The following is a 20466-nucleotide window of genomic DNA, read 5'->3' on the forward strand; positions in this document are numbered from 1 at the left end:
AGACCCTACTACTGTTACATTTACAAATAAAGGTGCAGCCTCTTATTCTGGACCAAAAAAAAAATCCCAAAAGTAGGCATGATTCCTGACCTAATTAGTCTGTAATCCAATTTGAAGTTAATTGTAAGTGAATGTGATAAATAGGAAGAAGAGAGAACTGAACACTGTAATTAAAATATGACAACACGAATATGCAAGCTGTAAAACTTGATGGTCACACACTACGCAAAGGTCTGGATTCTTGTCAGGGAGACAAGAAAGAGAGGAAACGGTCATTCATCAGCTTTCTTCCACTGATGCAAAATTTAGCAATCACTGACTGGTCAATTTATTTAAAGATCACCATAAGATGGACTAACAGGAACAAGTTTAAGACAAAGATGGATCCAAGAAGAATACCACATGCTTCAAGATTGTAATGGAAGACAGTATAAAGACAGCCAATGAAGGAGCAGACAAATAAATTCCTATTTCATTCTGACATCACTGGAAAAAAAGGAGGAATTTAAAATATGTGACATAGAAAGTGACATAGCAAATGACAAGTGGCAGAAATGAGAAAAAAACATGAAGGTTAAGAAAAAAATTAATTTCATGAGACATAAAATGAGAAGAATAAAAAGTGGCACGATCCAAATGATGGAACAGGAATAAGATGTTACTGCTTTAGTCTGAAATGTTTGCTCAGTGACATGATGATAGTAAAGGAGAAAAGAAGAGAGATGACAGTCAAAAGCACTTGGAGGGATTTCTCAGGTAACTTGGAAAAGAAGTTAAGGAAGTAAACAGTGTGGATAACTTAACGCTGTGAGTGGGTGGATAGGAGTTTGTGATGCCAGAGAAAAGAAACAAGATGACTAAGGTGAATGAACTGCTTCAGACTGATGAAAAGAGAAAAGGGAAAGAAAAATAGCATGGCAGAAAAGTGTCATTTCTGACCATCCTGTATATGAAGAATCCACAGATAAAACCTCTTACAGAAACAGATCTAAGTGGTAGATACGAGGCTTAAAAAATGAGCTAGATAATTAGAAATGGCAATGAGAAATAGGAGAGAGAAAAATAGGCAGATGCCTGGGCAAATGTTAACAGAGGTAGGATAAAGGGAGAGAGATGGGCTAAGAGGAGAATATCTGAGGTACAAGAAGAGAATATAAATTAAATGGATGGAGAATGCAGATAATAAGAGCCAAACAGGTGTTAGGCGAGTGGTAGAACTCATAAGCCATTTACCAATAACACAATAAATGAACAAGTTAAAAAACAAAACAATTGTGGAAATTACCATATAGAAAAATAACAAGTTACATGTATTAATGCACATGTCAATAATGGGGACAAAAACAGACACTTGGCTTGGTCAGACAGTGGTAGTCAAAGCAGCTGTGCAGCAGCTGAGCACCAGATGTTGGGGCTGCCACTATAGTCTAACTGCAGTGGAGTCAAGGACCGATATCAAGTTACCAAAATGCGTTTTTTGTTCCATGTATGACCAGTACATACCAAAGGCTTATGGACCACATTTGAAGGAAAAGTAAGTGCTGCATATGTAGACAATGCAGTCATCTTCAATATAGACTGGGAAAATCTCAGGAAATATTTTAATAAGGTGATCACTGAATTACAAAGGGCAGGTTTAACCATAAATCTTCCAATGAATGATATGGCATAATGTAGCTGAATATCATAGGCACGCATAAAGATGAAAAACCAAAATCAAAGAATCATTACCATTTTAAAAGATGAAAAATAATCTTAAAAAAATACAGTTACATATTATAATCTATGTACATACAAATTTTTTTAATTTTTTACAGCTTAAAGAGAACTACACAGACAGCAACCTAGTCCCAGGGGATGATAATACTGTACATATCCTTCCACTTAATGTACCATTTTGACATTAACTTTAGTCATAGAAATGTACCATGGACAATTGGAATCTGTAGGGCAGGTACATTATCCCCAAAATTTTATACTCAAGAATGAGCTAAAGAAAACTTTGTTCAGGGACTCAACCATGAGAAGTCAGGGTCCTTTTTGCTAAGCATAAGTGATGTTTTATTTTCCTTGGTATATTAATAAACAATCTTATCTGTAGGATGTTTTATTATTTTCTTTATGTTAGAAATAAATCTCCTTTTAAATAGAAACATTACAGAAGATTCATCAGCCTGATGTCCCATTTCTACTCTACATTCTAACATATTTAAGTTTATTACTTTTATCCAAAATTTGCGGTAGTATTACTAATTACTAGCTATATTTTTTTCCTATCTTTGGTTTCTAACTGCATGATTTTTTCAAAGCATGGCTACAGCGGAAGTAACTTTGTAACTAAATATTAATTGACTCCGCAGCTTTGCATAATAGAAATCACTACGTTAGATTAATCTACGTTTACCTTTGAACAAAATCTGTAAATATATTACTGAGATTATTTAATACACTTAGTAAATCGCTATCAGGTAATGTATGTGAGACTGTAAAAACTTCTTTTTCAAATGGACCTTAACTAAAATCAGAGCCAATGTACTTATATTTTTGAAAGAAAATGTCTAACTCAGTTTATAATAAAATAATCAGATTTTTGTGGAGATTTTCCTTGCATTTCTTTAAAATATTCTTTTAAACAAATAATTTGATTAGACAATTTCTCGAACTATTGTGACTAAGATTTGGAGATGACTAATATTTTGGAGATGATTAATCAATACTTATAATGAGTCATAACAGTAGTTTCAAAGACAAATATTATATAGGTGTTAATCAGCCATGAGGCAAAAATTATAGATTTAGATGAATAAACAATTTTCACTGGATCATTTTTCAAATAATTCAAGAGCATACAAACAGAACATTTTCAAATAACGTACTAATTTAAAAACCTGCTACAAAACATAAAAGTAAACTCCTATTCTAAGTAGTCTCAGTCAATAGTAGAACTAATTGAAAACCTATAAATTTAGTACAGTGCAGCATGTAGTCTCTGTCTTGCTCTGCCTATACATCAATAGGTCATTCTCAGTTAATTAAGTGAAGGCATAATCAGCTTAATTTATGTAGTTCAGGGCAGTTAATGATATCTTAGTACAGTACCTGAACATTTGGCCGGCCCATATAACTAGCTAGATATACCCAGTTCATTCTGTAGCTCTTCAACTTCAGCTCTCCATTTTTTATCTCAGATTTCATTTTACACAGCTTAGTCTGGAGCCGCTAAGTCTAATTTCTTGAGGCTGGAGCTGAAATAAAACCAGAACAAATTAGCAGGTTAACTAAGCAATATGATCGGATTGTAGTCTGCGATAGTATTTTATGCAGAAAAATCATAAAAGAAGGTGATAATTCCAAATTAACTACTTGTATCACTTAAGTATGTAATATTTTTAAATAGTGTAATAACAACACACAAAGGAATAATAATAGAAAAAGAGATAGGACTGAAAAGCATATTATTTTTCCCATAAATTATATAGTTAAAAAATGGCCATAAAAAGCCAGAATTTTACAGAACAGACAACATATAGTGTGGTACCTCAATAAGATCATCCTTTTTCTGTCGCAGAGAAAGTGTTTCTTTCTGCTGTCTCTGTAGCTCATCTTCTCTTTTCTGAAGCTGCAAGTTTACACACAAAGACAAACCACAATGTCAACCAATTGGACCTCACTTAAGGAACCAGGGAGATCGATTTGTAAAGCAAAGGATGAACAGGACCCCATTTCTGAAGTACGTTGCTCAAACTGCTCTTTCATTAAAAGATGCTCTCTCTTATTGATTTTGGCTTAAGTAATGAGAAAGCTTATCCAAAAATCTTTAGCATTTGGGCTCAAGTTAAGGAAATCAATAGAGTCATTTCCCATTTGAACTGCATATGTGAGTTTTATGTACGAGAGACAAGACAAAGCCCAAATCGGATAAATCGATAACATTGTCAATAGAACATGAGGCTGACAAATGGCATTTTTAAGCAATTAAAGAGAGCTGTAAACATACAGGAGCTAATCAATTACAGTGTTCTGCTATTAACAGTTTTTAATTTATATAAACATTATTAGGAATCCCAGGGAATGGAGATAATGAAACATGTTTCCTGCTACTGTTTAGGGATTATGACAGTAAAGCTTTCCTTGTCTCCATATGTAAATCTTCCAATGCTCACAGGAAGAAAAGGAAATATTTAATTTATCATTGAATTCCTATACTATTATGTCTACATGTGTAATAAACACAGTGGTCACAGTCCCTGACTGCATTTTTTCACCCAATCTGGAGTACAAGGACAACTGAAGTATGCAAGTATCCAGTAGTACAAGGCATAGAATCATAGAAATGTTGATTACAAGGGATGTCTAGAGTCACGTAGTTGAACATCTTACTCACAGTAGGACCACAACCAGTACTATATTGGGTCAGTTTTGGCTTTGTCTAGTCAAGTTTAAAAAAAAACCCAAGGATGGAGATTCCATCACTCAGCTTCATAAACTGTCCCAGTGCTGCATGACCCTCGTGGTGGAGCAATTTTTTTAATGTCCACGCTGAAGCTGAAACTTGTAGCTTTTGCCTTTTATTACACCAAACACCACTACTAAGAAGAGTTAGCTCCATCATCATTGTAGTTTTCCTTCAAATTTCACTCACTGCTATCAAAGGTCTTTTTAGACTTTCCTTCACCAGGCTAAGCCATCTCCCACTGAACATCATGTGGTCCTGGTCTCTAACAACATTATAGTCTTGATAGCCCTCTTTTGCACCCTTTCCAGTTTTTCAACATCCTCCTTGAACTGTAAGGTTGATATGAACAAAATACTCCAGTTACAGACCACTCAGCTGAAGTATAAGGGAATAATAACTTCCTTTGATATATTCTCCACACTCCTTCCAATGTAGCCCAGTTTGCCTTATTAGTGATGATAGCAGTCTGTTCATACTCAGCTTGCAATCCGCTACAACCTCTCTTTTCACCAGAGCTGCTACTAAGTCAGTTAGTTCCCAGGCTGTACTGATGCACTTGGTTATTCTGTCTGAAGCGCAGGAATTTGCATTTCTCCTTTAAACTTTATTAGGTTTCCGTTGGTCTAGCCCCCAAGGTTCTCAATATTTATTCTGTCCAGCATGTCACTTAACCTGCCCTTCCCAATTTAGCCTCATGTGCAAATTTGCTGAGGGCCCATCCTATCTTGTCATCCCAATCATTGATGAAACTAACTGAATAAGAAAGGCTGCAATATTGACTGGTTTTCATCTGGAAGCTGAGCTGTTAATTACTATCTTCTGAGTCAAAATGCCTGCTCATTTTTCGATCCATCAACCAACTTATTCATCCAACGCATTCATCTCAGCTTATAAATAAAAATACAGTTGAAAAGGATGTTAAAAGTCTTGCTAAAGTTGAGCTATATTACTTTACAGGCTCCCTCTGGCCCCCATAACCAATCATTCCAATAGCGAAGTCAATCAGATTAGTCAATCATGATGGCCTTGGTGACTGTTCAGGTGCAACACGTGCATGTGCATAACTCAACATGTGTAACCTTTCCTCATAACATAATTCTCAAAATCCAAAGGCACATATTATACTTGAAAATAAGTTAAGCTAAAAAATGTTAAGCCTCATCAGAAATAAGAGTAGTGTTTAAAGAAATGAGAGCTCTTGAAATGACCATATGTACACAAACATGAAGCTTGCACTAACACTTTGTTGCTTTAAGATAGCTGCCTTTTCCTTTTCCTTTTCCTTTTCCTTTTCCTTTTCCTTTTCCTTTTCCTTTTCCTTTTCCTTTTCCTTTTCCTTTTCCTTCTCACATAGGACACATTCATATTCTACAATTGTTTATGCCCAGCAGACAGGTGTAAAAGGTAACAGCATTTCTATTCCTGTTCATCTAAAGAAATATACATCTAGAAACATCAAAGAGCTTTGAAAGAGAAAAGCAGCCAGAAAACTTGTATTTTTTGACCCAAAATCTCAAAGATTATCTTTTACAGGTATGTAACTTCTCTTTCGTCTATTGATAGTCCAAATGTACATTCACACTTCAGATAACTCCAAGAAAATGCTTTATTAACTACCTAGCGTGCAATGTTGGAGCACTTAAAACAATCAGCAAATGTAGAAGCATATTGGCCTTCAGCAACCTAAAATAATATTGCATTTGTTGATAGTATGACAGAAAATGAAGAAAAATTTTCCCAACAATGCCAGTAATATTGCCTGACCTCTGCTGGATTATGCTCTGATTTTATTAGGGGGATCCATTTCAGCAGTTTCATAGCAAAACTCAATTCAGGTCACTATCCATTTGGACAGCCATTGAGTAGAAATGGCTAAATTTGGAAAATGAACAGCATAGGAAATTTCCTGATGCCTGTGGACCTGTGAATATCAACAATGTTCTTGATTTTGAACATATGAAAGGTAAATGCTTATTTCAGAGGTCTCAAGTTCAGGAGGGAAAACTGGAAGCTTAATTTAACTGCCACAGACAAAAGAAGAGAAACTTTGGCTACATTAGAAGACAGATTTTCCTGCTGAAAAACAGATGCAAGGGTCATCCTTCATGTGGTTGAATTTGTCCTCCTCTTAGCACCAGTAGTGGCAAGAAGAAAGCAGCCTTCATAGCTAGAGGAAGAAATAAACAGATACTTAATATTTCAAAAAGAGACATTAATATATATAGTTCTAATTTTAAATCCTACTGGACCATAGAGTCTCTAAAGGTAGGTAATTTAAAAATACTCCTTAAGAAATGTCTGAACTGCAGGATGAGAGAAAAGCAGAAGTCTGATCAATAGAAAAGTAGCAGATTAAAACAAACCTTGAGTGGACCTTAAAAGAGTTGAGTGAGTATGGACTCATCAGTTTAGGCAGCGACTCAAAATTGTGGGAACCTAAAGAGAAAAAGAAAGACTGAAGAGCACACAAAGCTGTGAACAGGTCTGCAAGAGACTTGTTTCTATTAGCGTTAGCATAGAAGACTATGTTCTCATCTATCTTGTGCAAGAGATGCACCTTTTAATTGTAGTTGTTGGCCAAGAGGTCAATCGAGCAAGCGTATTTGGCAAATGGAATATTACTACAAGCAAAGAAGCTCTAATGACTATCGACTCTCCAGTCACTTCAACAAACTCTCTATGATCTGTTAAGACATATAACTTGACTTTGAACATTCAACTTGACACCTAGATGCTTGAAAAGAACTTCAGCCTTCCACAGAGGTGTGAGTGTGAAGAGTGGGTATTACTCTGTCTATCTCTTTATTGACCACTCATTTGGATAGGCATCAAGGGATGCCTTTATATGTCAGTGTTTATGGGTAATTATTCTTAATGCCTTGTTGAAAACTAACAGTATAAAAGGGAGACTAAGAAGAAAGACCTTGAAATGATAATGATACCTGCTAAGAACAACTAAATATACAGAAAAAAAAGTTATTTTTGAGATGAAGAGCTATAAAATAGTTTTCAATATTTCATAGGGTTTTTTTCTGTATTCTTTATTCTTTCACTTTTCTGTTTACTTTTTTTACATTTTATATATATATATATATATAATTTTTTATTCTATATTAGGTTTTATTCTCAATAGAAAGAATTTTGGTTAGTTTTAATGTCTTGACCATGAACTGGAAGATCCAAAGTTTTAGCTTTCTTATATCCAAAATGGTTTGCTAACTTCTTCCTCTGATATCAAAACGCGATCACTGAAGAAGACTCTTATGAGGTGTATATATTTAAATACTCCAAAGGTTTAGAAATATAGGAATCATCAGTGGCCTCCACCACTACCAGAAGTAAGGTATATAATGCAGTCTCCTTTCTTACAGAACCCAGAAAGATGTCTACAGTGACATGACATCCTGAACATACCATCAATGGGTAATGCAAAAATTAAGCAGTTTTCTAATCTTTAGTGATGGGTTGGAAATTTAATATCATCAGCTAAAGCTACAACAGAAAAAAACAACTGCAAATGAAAAACAAATTTTGGCTGCTCTGAATTTTTTTTGCCCTTAGAGCAGAGCAGATCCTCTGCCACCCCCTGAAAAGACTGTGGTCTTAGCTGAGGATGAAAACATTTTATTTGCGAGGTTTCAAAGTTACTCTCTCTTTATACACTTTTCTCTAGCCTAAAATGAGCTTTTTGTATGAGATGTTTGTATTTCATGCTGGTAACTGTAAGTTGGAAAAATATCAAGCACTGAACTGGTACCACATACAACCAACAAGGAAATAGCATAGCCTGGAGTATGCCCACTTACTGAAGGCACATGACCTTCTTGCACATGACAGTAAATAAAGCAGGTGGCAAAACTAAGCCCTAAGGACAAGTACATTAAATACATTGTCTGTCTGTTCATTATTCTATTTTGGGATTCCTCTAAAAGAAAAAAATAATTCTGAAATAATTTAACTTAGCTTTTTTTCCCATCAGAACCTAAAAATACAATTCACCAGTACATAACAACCCATGGATGACACTGATTTTTTCTGTTTTTCTAACAGCTCTAAGACATGACAAACTTAAAGACGATCAGCCATCCATGCAATTCCCACTGCATGCACGGCACAACCAAATTGAAAGACTGACTGAAAAGTTATGAGGTATTTGTGAAAGTATCCTTTCTCGACGCACTTTCATAAGGGAGATACTGTACCAGACCAGACAATGGAAAGTAAAATTACTAATGTCAGGAAATATTGATATTTTTAAAATTAATGACTGTCATCAGCTTCCAGTTTTTCAGGGAGGTTGTTTTCTTGATACAGTGAATGTCTTCTTTTAATCTGTCTTTACCTCCTTACCAGCTATTTTCTACTATCTCAAAACAGAGAGCACAACTCCAATCTCTGACTGGTGTAGTCAGCCACTTCAGTTAGCATAGCTAAGTTCCTTGAGCCTTCTCAGGACAGAGAATGAGAACAAAATAGTTTACAGAAAACAGAACAAAATGAGGAGTTTATGTAGGTAATCACACAGGTACACCTTATGACAAATCCAGCCAACTCCAGGAGGAAACACTGGTCCTCTTAAGGCAGAAAAGCAGAATTCACTTCTGTCACAGAGCTTGGTTTTCTTGAGCATGTAATTAATCCTTTTATGCCTTTCTTCCTTATCAATAAATTCCTGACGAGATTTCCCTAGATGAAAGGGCTTTTGTATAACAGTACCTATGAATACCTGGAAAGCACTCAGATAAAATAAGAAATTTATCGTCTGCTTTTTTGAAAGTTTAGTGCACATGGTATCAGTTCTGAGTCTTCTCATTAAGATTTTTGTAATGGTAGAATTTTACAGAAGTTGGCATTGCTATGAAATTTTCTATTCCTTTCTTTCCTATTTGATAGTCTACAGAATTTGAAAGATTAAGTGTGATTAAGCTTGTTAGAAAACTTCTTGAAGACTAACAGATAACAACAGGAATTTCTGCTTCATTTGAAATTACTGAAAGTCTCAGAGAAACCCTGAGTTTAATTTTTTATTCTTTCTCAGAAGCTGACAAAAGACTTTTTCTGCTTTCCTTAGGTTTTCTGGTTGCCTTGTTTAAAACAGAGAAAAAAACTGTTATATTGTATATTTCACAATATAAGTTAATTGGCTCAGAAAAACTGCATTCTCCAAAACACCTTGCCAGTTTAAATCTGACGCTATAACCGTTAGCCAAGGGAGAACTCCAGGGATTGGGAGTTGAATACTTATATGCTGCTGTTAAATGAAGCAGTTGTGCTTGAGAAGCCTCTGTCTGAATGCAATTCATTTTACAACATCATCTAGGGACAAAGTATAGTTTAAGATGTAAACTGAAATGGCATCTTCTGGTAATGCAGAAATATCCCTCAGCTGACTTGAAGAAAGAAATGAAGCTGAAAACTGGACCAGTATAAAACAATTGATCATTTTGGTCTTGGTAGGAGTAGTCTTACAAATGTTTCTTAGGCTGAAAGTCATTGTGTGTATGTGAATGCAGTAAGCGTGTCACTGGGGGCAATCATATCTGAACTGCTTAAGGACACAATGCCAGCAATGTAATTCAAATAAACTTTTTCTAAGAAAGGAATATGGATTCAAAAGATGACCCGTAAATCCAGGTCTGCCTTCCAAAATCTATACATTCTTGAATGTACAGATATGTAGATTGAAACAAATATCAGAGAAAAAGAGAACAGCTTAAGTATATGAGACATGTATGCTAGTCCAGCCTTTACTGTTCATTAATACACTTTTATTTTCTGCATTTTGCTGCTAATATAAGAGTGAATCCCAAAATACAAACCAGTTTAACTAACATGAGTTGAAATAGGACCTAGTCTACATATTGGTTTCAATATTTGTAACTTGACCTATCTGGAAAAAGGATCTCGATCTGTTACTGATTAACTCCAAACTTCAAAAAAAACAGGGAAATAAAAGCCAGGGAAAGATGTTAAATGAATCAATAACAATAAGTTATCAATATCAATATTAATAGCATAAAACCTAAGGATTAGTGAGCACGAGTGAAAATAATATGACACAAACATTAGGACTTTTCTATTTTTGTATAAAAGTAAATTTTTTATTTTTTTTTATACCAGGCAAGGACAAAGTCCACAAACATGGAAAAAGCCAACAATGAAACCAACTAAATAAAATAAATGTGTCAACAAATAAAACCTTTAAAAGTTCAATTCTACTACATCCAGGGATTTCAATCTTTGCTTTTGATGAACTTTTCACCGATTTTTTTCCTCATTTTTATGAAAGAATACAAGGGGAGTTGTGAATGTGAATATAAAGGTGAGCACTGAGGGCAACCAAAGCATTTGGTGTAGAAATGATGTGATGAAAAGCAAGGTCACCTGAGGTGCAAAATAAGTACTAATAAAACAAGAGGTGGAAGACAAGGCTAGAAAAACGACTGACATTCACAGACTCAAAGACAGATACGTAAACACAGAGATTCGGGGGGAATTTAGAAGGTAAAAGACTCACTAAGGAAAACTGATGTTTAGGGTAAGAGGGTGTGGAAAAGTTGGACAAAGAAGGGATACAAAGTAGATAGAAAGTGACAGCAAAAAAGGTACTTGAGTGGGGATATAATATATTGCAGCCATTCCAGGGTCTATGTAAAGCTCCTTTTTCTTTAGGTTACAGCTTGCTTCCTATCTCCTTCTGTTCTAAACTCATCTCTTCTTTACATCCATGCTTGACAGACAAGTCCCTTCCCTACCGTTACTTTACAATCTACCTCTCTTTCTAAATTCATGGCTTCAAACTGCTACCATCTGAAGTCTGCTTTTCTCTAAATTCTATAACCCAAATCATGTTTTTATTGCAAAGAGAGAAACTCTCTATCTTAGCAGAGTCAACTGCAAAGAGTTCCTGAAGTGGAATTAGCTTATTCATTACCTGATTCAGCTCCTGCAGTCAGGAACTTAAGCAGAAGGACCCTTTGCATCATATCACTGTTATTAGGTCATACGACCAGGTTGTGCTAAGAGAGGAGAGTTGGAAGGGTACAGGTCCGTTCATCTACCTACTAAATCTGTGCCAGCAAAACAATACATTCCTACTCTATGTGTATATAACAGTCATCTTTGGAAATGCAAAATCTACATTTAAATAGACCTTGAGTTTATATTTAGATTTAAATACTTTTTTCTAGAACTTTGACTTCTCAACTTCAGCAACCCTTCTCCTCCAAAGTATGCAACTAATTTATGTATTTGAAAATTTATTGCAAGATTACTCTTATTTCAGTTATAGTCAAGGTTTTTCAATTAAAAATATTTCAGAAGTTTAACCTTTTAGGAATTTTAAATTGCATCAAGTTAATACTTCACATATAGGTCATCAGTGTATATTAATATACTATTAATTCATTAATATCTAAAATAAGTTTTTGTTTATACTGTAGAAAAAAAAAACTGAATCAGTGCTGCTAGTTTATTTCCTTTATAGCCTTAAGAATTAGAAAACACATGCTATTTCTAAAATTCCTTTTTGCAGAATTCAATCTTCATGTTTTTCTGTTTTTTTAAATACAATCCTTTCAAAAACTTGGTTAGCTGCACCCCTTAAACATCAGTTTGGCAGCAGTGTTGGTGTCACAGAGATTATATGCTTGGACTTCAAGAGGGTCAATGAGATGGCTGTAGAGCTCACTGTACAATAGCCTTCACTAGCTAATCCATAATGCAGCACTGTCAAATTATGAACATGCACCTGCAGTTTTCCAGCAAAGAGAATTCAAAATGAGAAACTCCATCTGGACATTTCTTCTTCTTTTTTTTTTTTTTTTTAAAAAAAAAAAAAAGGTGCCTTCCTCATAATGAAAATAACAGTGACATTCACAATTAAAGACCCCTATGGTAAGTATTAGATGCTGTTATAGAATGCAATATCAATCCACTAAATGAAGTTTATAAAGTGCATACACATTTATCCGAACATACTTATTCAGAAGTCTTCGCCAAATCTTTGGAAGCTGTATGAAGTGTCACTGTTACACAAACTAGCGGTGCCAAATCAGCAGATCTGTAGTAAAGAAAATGCAATCAGAGAAAAAAACATAAATCACAAAAAGACAGAAGGCTTATGAGAGAGAAAATGCCTTTAGAAAATTAACACTTCCCAAAAGTTTTACTTCATAGCTTATGAAAACATTTTGAATATTTGAGGGGTTTACTATATTCAAGTTTCATCTTCCCCTAAATATGTCACTATTAAATGGCTGCAGCCGTCTTCTTCCCATGTTCAATGTTGCATATATAACTCAAGAGACTCAGGAGATCTGCCATACCTGTAGCACTTGTAATAGGTTGCAAGTGATCCTTAGTGTACAAAGATTCTTCTTTCTCTTCCCTTCCTCTCTCCACGAGTATGAATTTTAGTTATATAGCTGTAAGAAGGATTTACCTCCAGTTTAAAATGCTATTTTTGTTCACTTATGTTTTTACATTTGTTGCTTGCTTTGATTTATTCTCATGGTTTGCCACTCGGCACTGCCTGTTGCTGTGTTTTGTTTCTTTGCCACCGGCACATAGAGTTTGTATGCACTTAAGTATTAAATGAAATTACATTATCAAAAAGACTCTTACTGAGAAAAATCCCTCCACACTTAGTTAGTAATTTATATAGTGCATATACCGCTACTACCTAGATGCTATTTAGATTTTCAAATTATTAATTGGACAAAAGAAATCCACAAAAAGACATTTTGTCAGATAAAAAAAATCACAGCTTCCACCAGTACATACATTGACAGTCAAACTGTGAAGTAAACAATATGAAATCCTAAAACCCAAACTAAAGTCATATTCTTTTCATACTCTTTAAAGAGAAGCCAAATCCTAGAAATGGTAGATAAGGAAGATAAGTTCCAAAAAACAGCAGTCCTTCCAGAGAAATATGGCCTGAATTCCCCTATAGAACAGGAGATCATTGTATATTTTAATAGCCTTAAAAACATTTAATGGTTGAGAATCTCTTTTATAAAAACAGATACAGTTCTGAATATTATCAGTTGTAGTTTGGATTGCTTCCAAATGCAAAAAAGAGAATCTATAGGTAATAATCTGTAATGCATCGCACTGCTGCCAATCATTTTTGGTGCTAAGTCAATATCTCTTTCCAATACATGAGGCTTCACCTTCATATATTCTTCTAAATGATTCAGTGGCCAAAACAAAATATCACTTACGTATTACCTACTTAGTATCACCATCTTTTCAGTTTAATACAAACACCTAAATCGCTTACTTAGACAACTGCTGTATAAACAGGAAAACAAGAGTGCTCAGTGACTTTAATGTTCTTTTAGCATTATACTTCAGCTGACCTCTAATACTTTAGTATAATTTAAAGTGAAGGAGAGTGGAATCAAAATTTTACATCTCACTAAGTACGCTAAAATTTTATTCTTAATTTAATACATATAAATATATATTGCCATACTTGGTTCTTCAGTTGGAAGTCTGACATCTGTACTAAATTCAACATGAATTCAAATAATGTTTTACTGCTCTGGTCCACAATGATTAGAAAACCAGGTTTTTGTTAATCTTCATAGAATCATAGAACGGTTTAGGTTGGAAGGGACCTTAAAGACCATCTTGTTCCAACACCCCTGCCGTGGGTAGGGACACCTCCCACTAGACCAGGTTGCCCAAGGCCACATCCAGCCTGGCCTTGAACACTTCTAGGGATGAGGCCTCCAAGACTTCCCTGGGCAATTTGTTCCAGTCCCTCACCACCTTCATAGTGAAAATTTCTTACCTAATACCTCTAAATCTCCACTCTTCTAGTTTGAAGCCATTGCCCCTCATCCTATCCCTCCATGCCCTTGTAAAAGCTCCCTCTCCAGCTTTTTTTGTAGGCACCCTTCAGATACTGGAAAGGTGCTATAAGGTCTTCCTGGAGCCTTCTCTTCTCCAGGCTGAACAACCCTAACTCTCTCAGCCTGTCTTCATAGGAGAGATGCTCCAGCCCTCTGATCATCTTTGTGGTCCTCCTCTGGACCTGCTCCAGCAGGTCTATGTCCTTCTTATGTTGAGGGCTCCAGGTGGGGTCTCACAAGAGCAGAGTAGAAGGGCAGAATCACCTCCCTCGACCTGCTGGCCGTGGTCCTTTTGATGCAGCCCAGGATATTGTTGGCCTTCTTGGCTGGAAGTGCACATTGCTGGGTCATGATGAGCTTCTCATCAACCAACGCCCCCAAGTCATTCTCCCCAGGGCTGCTCTCAATCCATTCTCCAGCCCGTATTTTGTGTCAATGAGATGGACTATTTAAACATCTTGAGAAGGTGCAGTTTGAAGAAACAAAGACAGGAGAAAAGACCTATTATATATTGAATGAAGAAACGAGAATATCTCTGAAGATTTCCAGGACCTACTTAGATGTCCAAAGTAGCCAGTGTAAATGTCTAATACCTTCAGTAAGCAAAGGAGCCTGAAAACTGAGACAAAAATTTAAAATCTTGGTGTTCTAGAACATTAAAACATGGGTTAACTTTCTGAAGGTTCATTATGCCTGCTTTATTGTGCACATTTCCTCTGGCAAATTTTTAATTTTCTCTTTAAAAACCTATTACAAATTTCTGTTTAATTCAATCTTGGGTAAACAGATGTAACCTATGCATTTATGACCGCCAGAGAGATTTCTACATTTTACACTTCTGTTCCCATTGGAGTTCTGACATAATACTAATACTATCTCGCCCATGTTTTTCTGATCATGAAATATAACTCCACATATCAGTTGCTAATGGCCACAAGATAGATCAAAAATTTGGCATTTCTTAATCTGTGTATTTTTAGTTTCTGTTTTTTAAATCCTTATGCAGCATTCAAAACATAATATCGCCTGTCAGTCATTTGGTAATCTGACAACAGTCCCAGTAATATCATGATCTGGCTGTCATACAAATGGCAGTCTAACTTGCTCTCCTTTATAAAGTACGGGAATTTTGTGTGATGTGTCCAGCAAGTGAATGGAAGAGTTTTCACCAGTGAGTACATGCCCCGCGGTTTTCAATGTTTGCTCCCACAACATTCCAGGGGAGCTGGGAAATGCACTTCAGGATCATTTGCCGTTTCTCTGTGCGCAGCGACAAGGCCTTCTTTGATTTCTGCCACTTTACAGAGCTAAGTGGTGGCTCTAGCAGCCTGCCACTAACAATCAGCTGAATAGAAGTGCTCTGACATGATGCTCAGTTGGGACCACCATTCACAGCAGCATACTCAACTTCAGCTAAGCCTGGTACCTTAAAGTACCTATTTAGCTACTTTTAATAAAGAACAGAAGATAAGAAGTCTTTTATTTCCTGCCAAGAGGCTTGCTGGGTCTAGTGATGAAGGGTGGAAGCAGGTTAGGTTCAAGAATTTCACCTTCCCTGTGTGCTGTGTCTTATCAAGATGTCCACAGGTTCTCCATGACTTGGCTCACTAACTCAGTTAGTAGCCCTCAGACAAATGTTTCAGCTCTGAATAATTTCCTTAGCACGAGGTAGATCTTGCCTTGAATCCTTTCCCACACACACATTCACTTCTGTCTTTTGTTGTTCTGGGAAGATCAGCAAAATAATGTCTTAAGAAAGTCTGCACCTACTAAATATTAAAAAGAAGAATAAAAAGAAAGAAAGAAAACCCAATATACCCTGATATTCTGGAATTATAAACAGGGAATGACAAGCTTCCAAACTTTTTTTTTTCTTTCTCTCTTTTTTTTTATGGGAAAGTAGACACAGGGTCAGGTGATATATTGTATCCTCTATTAGACATCCCTCCTAATTAGACACTTCAGGGATTTATTAAGAACACAGCTCTAAAATTTTCTCAGGTTGGGATTTCAAGTGTAAATTAAGAAGATTGAAACATTATAGAAATTTTGGTATATTACCACCCAATATGCTTGAACGTGTTGAAAAAAAACCACTCTATTGCAAAACTGTTTTAACTGAGAGTTTTGTTCATTATATTACAAGATACAGTTAAAAGTATCTTCCTTTTTTATACTCCATATTTTGAAAGGTACTTTTTCTGCATTCAACAATAGCAGCCTGTATCAAATTAATATTGTTTATATGCTGCATGTGAGAGTTCAAGCACTGCTTTAAATGCATAGAGTTCTCCACAAAAACGAGATTAGCAGTTTCAGCACTGCAATGTAACAGTATTATGAAACTATTATAGAAATCAATAACGCTTTCATTTCCAGAACTAATCTGCTGGTAAGATCTTGTTTATAAAGATATTAAACAAATGCATTATTCACATTTTGTAACGATTTTCAAGAAAAAGGACATTTTTTTAATTATCACATGGAAGTGGTGTAATAAATGAGTGTAATTTTTATTAACAGGAGTTAATTTACATAAAACAAATGCTCATTGAATTATTGAGTATGATAATATCTACATGCCTAGTCCTGTTTGTCATATTTTGTGCCTTTTGGCGACATCAGAATTATAACAACCTGATTTATGCACTAAATTTAATGCATAATATGACAACATACCGATAGGTATGCCTTATAATGTATAATTTAAACATGATTGCTATATATTTCACCCGTATTTTCTTGGCTTTACAAAGATTTCTCATGCATCTAGAAATCTCGATTGTAATGCAGGTTGCCAGATACGAATGTCTGTTTGAATTAATGAACATTTTTATAAAAATACTCTGACTATGAATGTTTTAAAAACCTTGTCATAACATTCACCAAACTTACACATGACAGCTAGCATGTGTTACTGCATTTTCATCTTAAATATTTGATGACTGCCTCTTTAAATCCAAGATTCATAACCCAAAGGGTTTCATTTTCTTACAGCATATGTAATTCAAGAGACATTTATTAGTATAGTTCTCATTTTATGCATCAACAAAATATTTTTCAGAGAACCATTAGATGAACTCCCTGCTTTTCAGACTTTTTTTCTGAACATTTTAATTATAATTGTATATTTTCTTTGACAATATTTGTACACAGACTATTTGCAATGCTCCCTGCTTCCTATCTCTGGCCCCATTGGAACTGAAGAAGAATTCTGCAATATACAATAATGCAGAGTCAGAAAATATGAAAAGCATCAACTAGAATCTCATACACACTAGATTAAATATCGGAAAACCCTTGGTAAGCTTTTTTTAACCTGTGAACATACCCAAAGAAACATTACTGTATACAATCAGAATTCATAAAAATTTGCTAAACACAGATGTTCATCTAATGCTGTTTAACTACTTTTACTGAAGCATAAAATGAAGATTTCTGTATTCATTATTGCCCACATGTAAAAAATGCAGCAGCGAAAAAATATCAAATATTAAAATGTTTATAATTATTTAAGAAGCAGATCAACAAACCATTGTTGGTGCAATATATTACTATGTTAGCACTGAAGGTTGTCCACTGACAGGTCACTCTCACTTGACCTTGTATGCACAGAAAGGTAGTTCACCATGGTAACCTTGGTCTTGTGGCTTTCCATACAGTAAATCATTTCAGCCCTCTTCATGTAATTCTTTTATTGGCTGTGCAATTGAAATGTCATGCTTCACGAACAGAGAAGCTAGTAATTTCTTATGGGTGATTAAACTACCTCTGTAATGTACGAGCATGGATGGAACTGTATGCAACAGACTTTGGCATACACCTAATTTTTTAAAATTCTTGATATTTTTCAGATGTTTAAAAGGAAGTTTGTTGTGAGAATAAAAACCCATTCTTTTTCATAAACACATCCTAAACAAAAACACAAACCAGCATCCTTTTCAGATTACCTTAAGGAGGAAAAGGAAAACAGCAGCCTAGAAAAAAAAAAATTTAACATTGTTTTTAAAATTAATACTTAATTTTTAATTGTACTGACAAATTCCAAAAGTCAAGCTAGTTTATAAAGGCCAAGTTAGGCCCAAAGCAGGAGCTGACATTCTTATTTTAATTATATTAAGATATAAAGGTGAGACATTGCAGAAAATAATCAGGAAAAAAACCCACTAAACCTGGTGATGGGCAGACTCCTTCAGCTGTTATTTCATTTTAGTATTTCAATTCATTGTAATCTTGATATAGAATTGAACAAAAAAGCCTGATGCTTTCTTTGGAAAATTACTCCTTTGAATTCAAAGTATAACCAAACAGCAGAAAACAAATAGGCTCTTTAAATGACAAAGATCTGCTCAGAGGAACTTTGAAGTTCTAAGTTTTCTTTTCTAAAATGGCACACTTCCTTATATAACTGTAATATAAACCCCTTCCTGTAACTTTATTTGCATAAAGTTCATACTAGGGTTTTTTTTGTCTTTTTCTGCTTTTGCATCTGTCAGGTTGATACGAGTCTGAACGACAGACATACACAAGTATGTGTGTATGCAGTACACAAACTGATATGTCTTACAGAAATATTAGCAAAAAGACTTTGATACCACTGTTTTTACATTCTTTTCTATTAAAAAAAAAGCACCATGCCTTTTATACAGCAAAAAATTAATATCTTATGATTTTCATAACTTTAATTAACAATAAATTACTATAATCCTGACTTTTGTTTTAGTTTCCCAGTTGTACCTATTCCTTCACACAATGAAAAAATAACATTAATCAGTGATTTATTAAAATTAAAGTAAATAACTGACAACCGAAGATGCAGTGATAAATCGAGAAACCATTTGACTGATGAGTTCTGGAATAAATCTAATAATTTAACCACCCCTAATCATTGCATCAAAAAAAGAATCTGGAATAAGTTTATCAAGGAGAGGGTGGAAGGACCTAACAGATGCTAGAAAATTCTTCTTTAGTGTTTTTATAAGATCACAGAAATCAGTCTCTGTTGAGCTTAAGAGCCCAGATCTGCTATCAGGGGATCTATTTGTAAAGGTATAAAAGTGGTAATATAGTAGACTGACACCCCATTCAGCTGGATTAATGACCTCGTGATGAGAATGGCAGCTGCTAGTCAGAAACCTGAAAACAGTCCCAGTTCAAATTGTGAATTTTCTGTCTTGACTGCTTTCTACAAGATATTTAATGTCTTATTTATGGCAAAGATATCAATGCTGAAAGGTAGTTGCATGCAGACTTAAGGAAAGAGTTTCACCTAAGCAGCAGAATTATTATTAAGCAGTGGGGCCCCTCAAAAATCTAAAAGAGTACATATAAAACATACAAAATACTTCTAATGCCTCTTTGCCCTTCAGTTACCAGTGATACAAAATCAAGGTTGTGATTTCCATTGTAAAGTGTAATAATGGAAGAAATCTGATATCCTGTCTTTTTATACAGGGCTGGTGTCTCATACAATGTCTGAGCATTGGCCCAAGTCCCATTTCATTTTAGAAAAAAAATCCGAGATAAACTTATTTTTTGAGGTGGGGAGAGAGCAAACACCTTCTCAAATGAACACATGAAAAGGGCTACCTCCTGTTTGACTCAGCCAAAAAAAAAAAAAAGAAAGTGGATTTCATTTGGAGTAATTTTATCTTATTTTTCTTCTGCTCCATTGTGGAACATTGCTGGAATTCCCTTATGTCTGAGAAAAGTTCCAATGTTAACTACAAACTCTAGCATGAAATTGGAAGCTACATCAAGATGAGGACAATGAAAAATCACAACGAGGGAGACTACAATCCCTCATGCTTCTTCTGGTCACTTCCTATATTTTCCTTTGACTATCCAGTAAGCCAGACTAAATTTTTCATAGCTCTTAAACAGAAAATGGATTTCTATTAGACCATGTTCTTCTAGGTTACTTTTGAGAAAATCTCTGTCTTCTCATTGGTCCCACAGATTTCCTCTGAATTAAAAAATAACAGGTAAAACAGTTATAATATAGCAATAACTCCGTGAAATGGCATGGTTTCATTTAAACAGAAAAAAAAACCAACTTTCTTTACAGCCATAATTATCACAGAGAAAACCTAAAGGAAATACTTGCAGCATCACAACTACTATGGTCTTACAAGGGGAAAAAAAGGT

This window comes from Charadrius vociferus, unplaced genomic scaffold, assembly GCF_000708025.1.
Source record: "Charadrius vociferus isolate BGI_N301 unplaced genomic scaffold, ASM70802v2 scaffold15, whole genome shotgun sequence".
Classification (NCBI taxonomy): Eukaryota; Metazoa; Chordata; class Aves; order Charadriiformes; family Charadriidae; genus Charadrius; species Charadrius vociferus.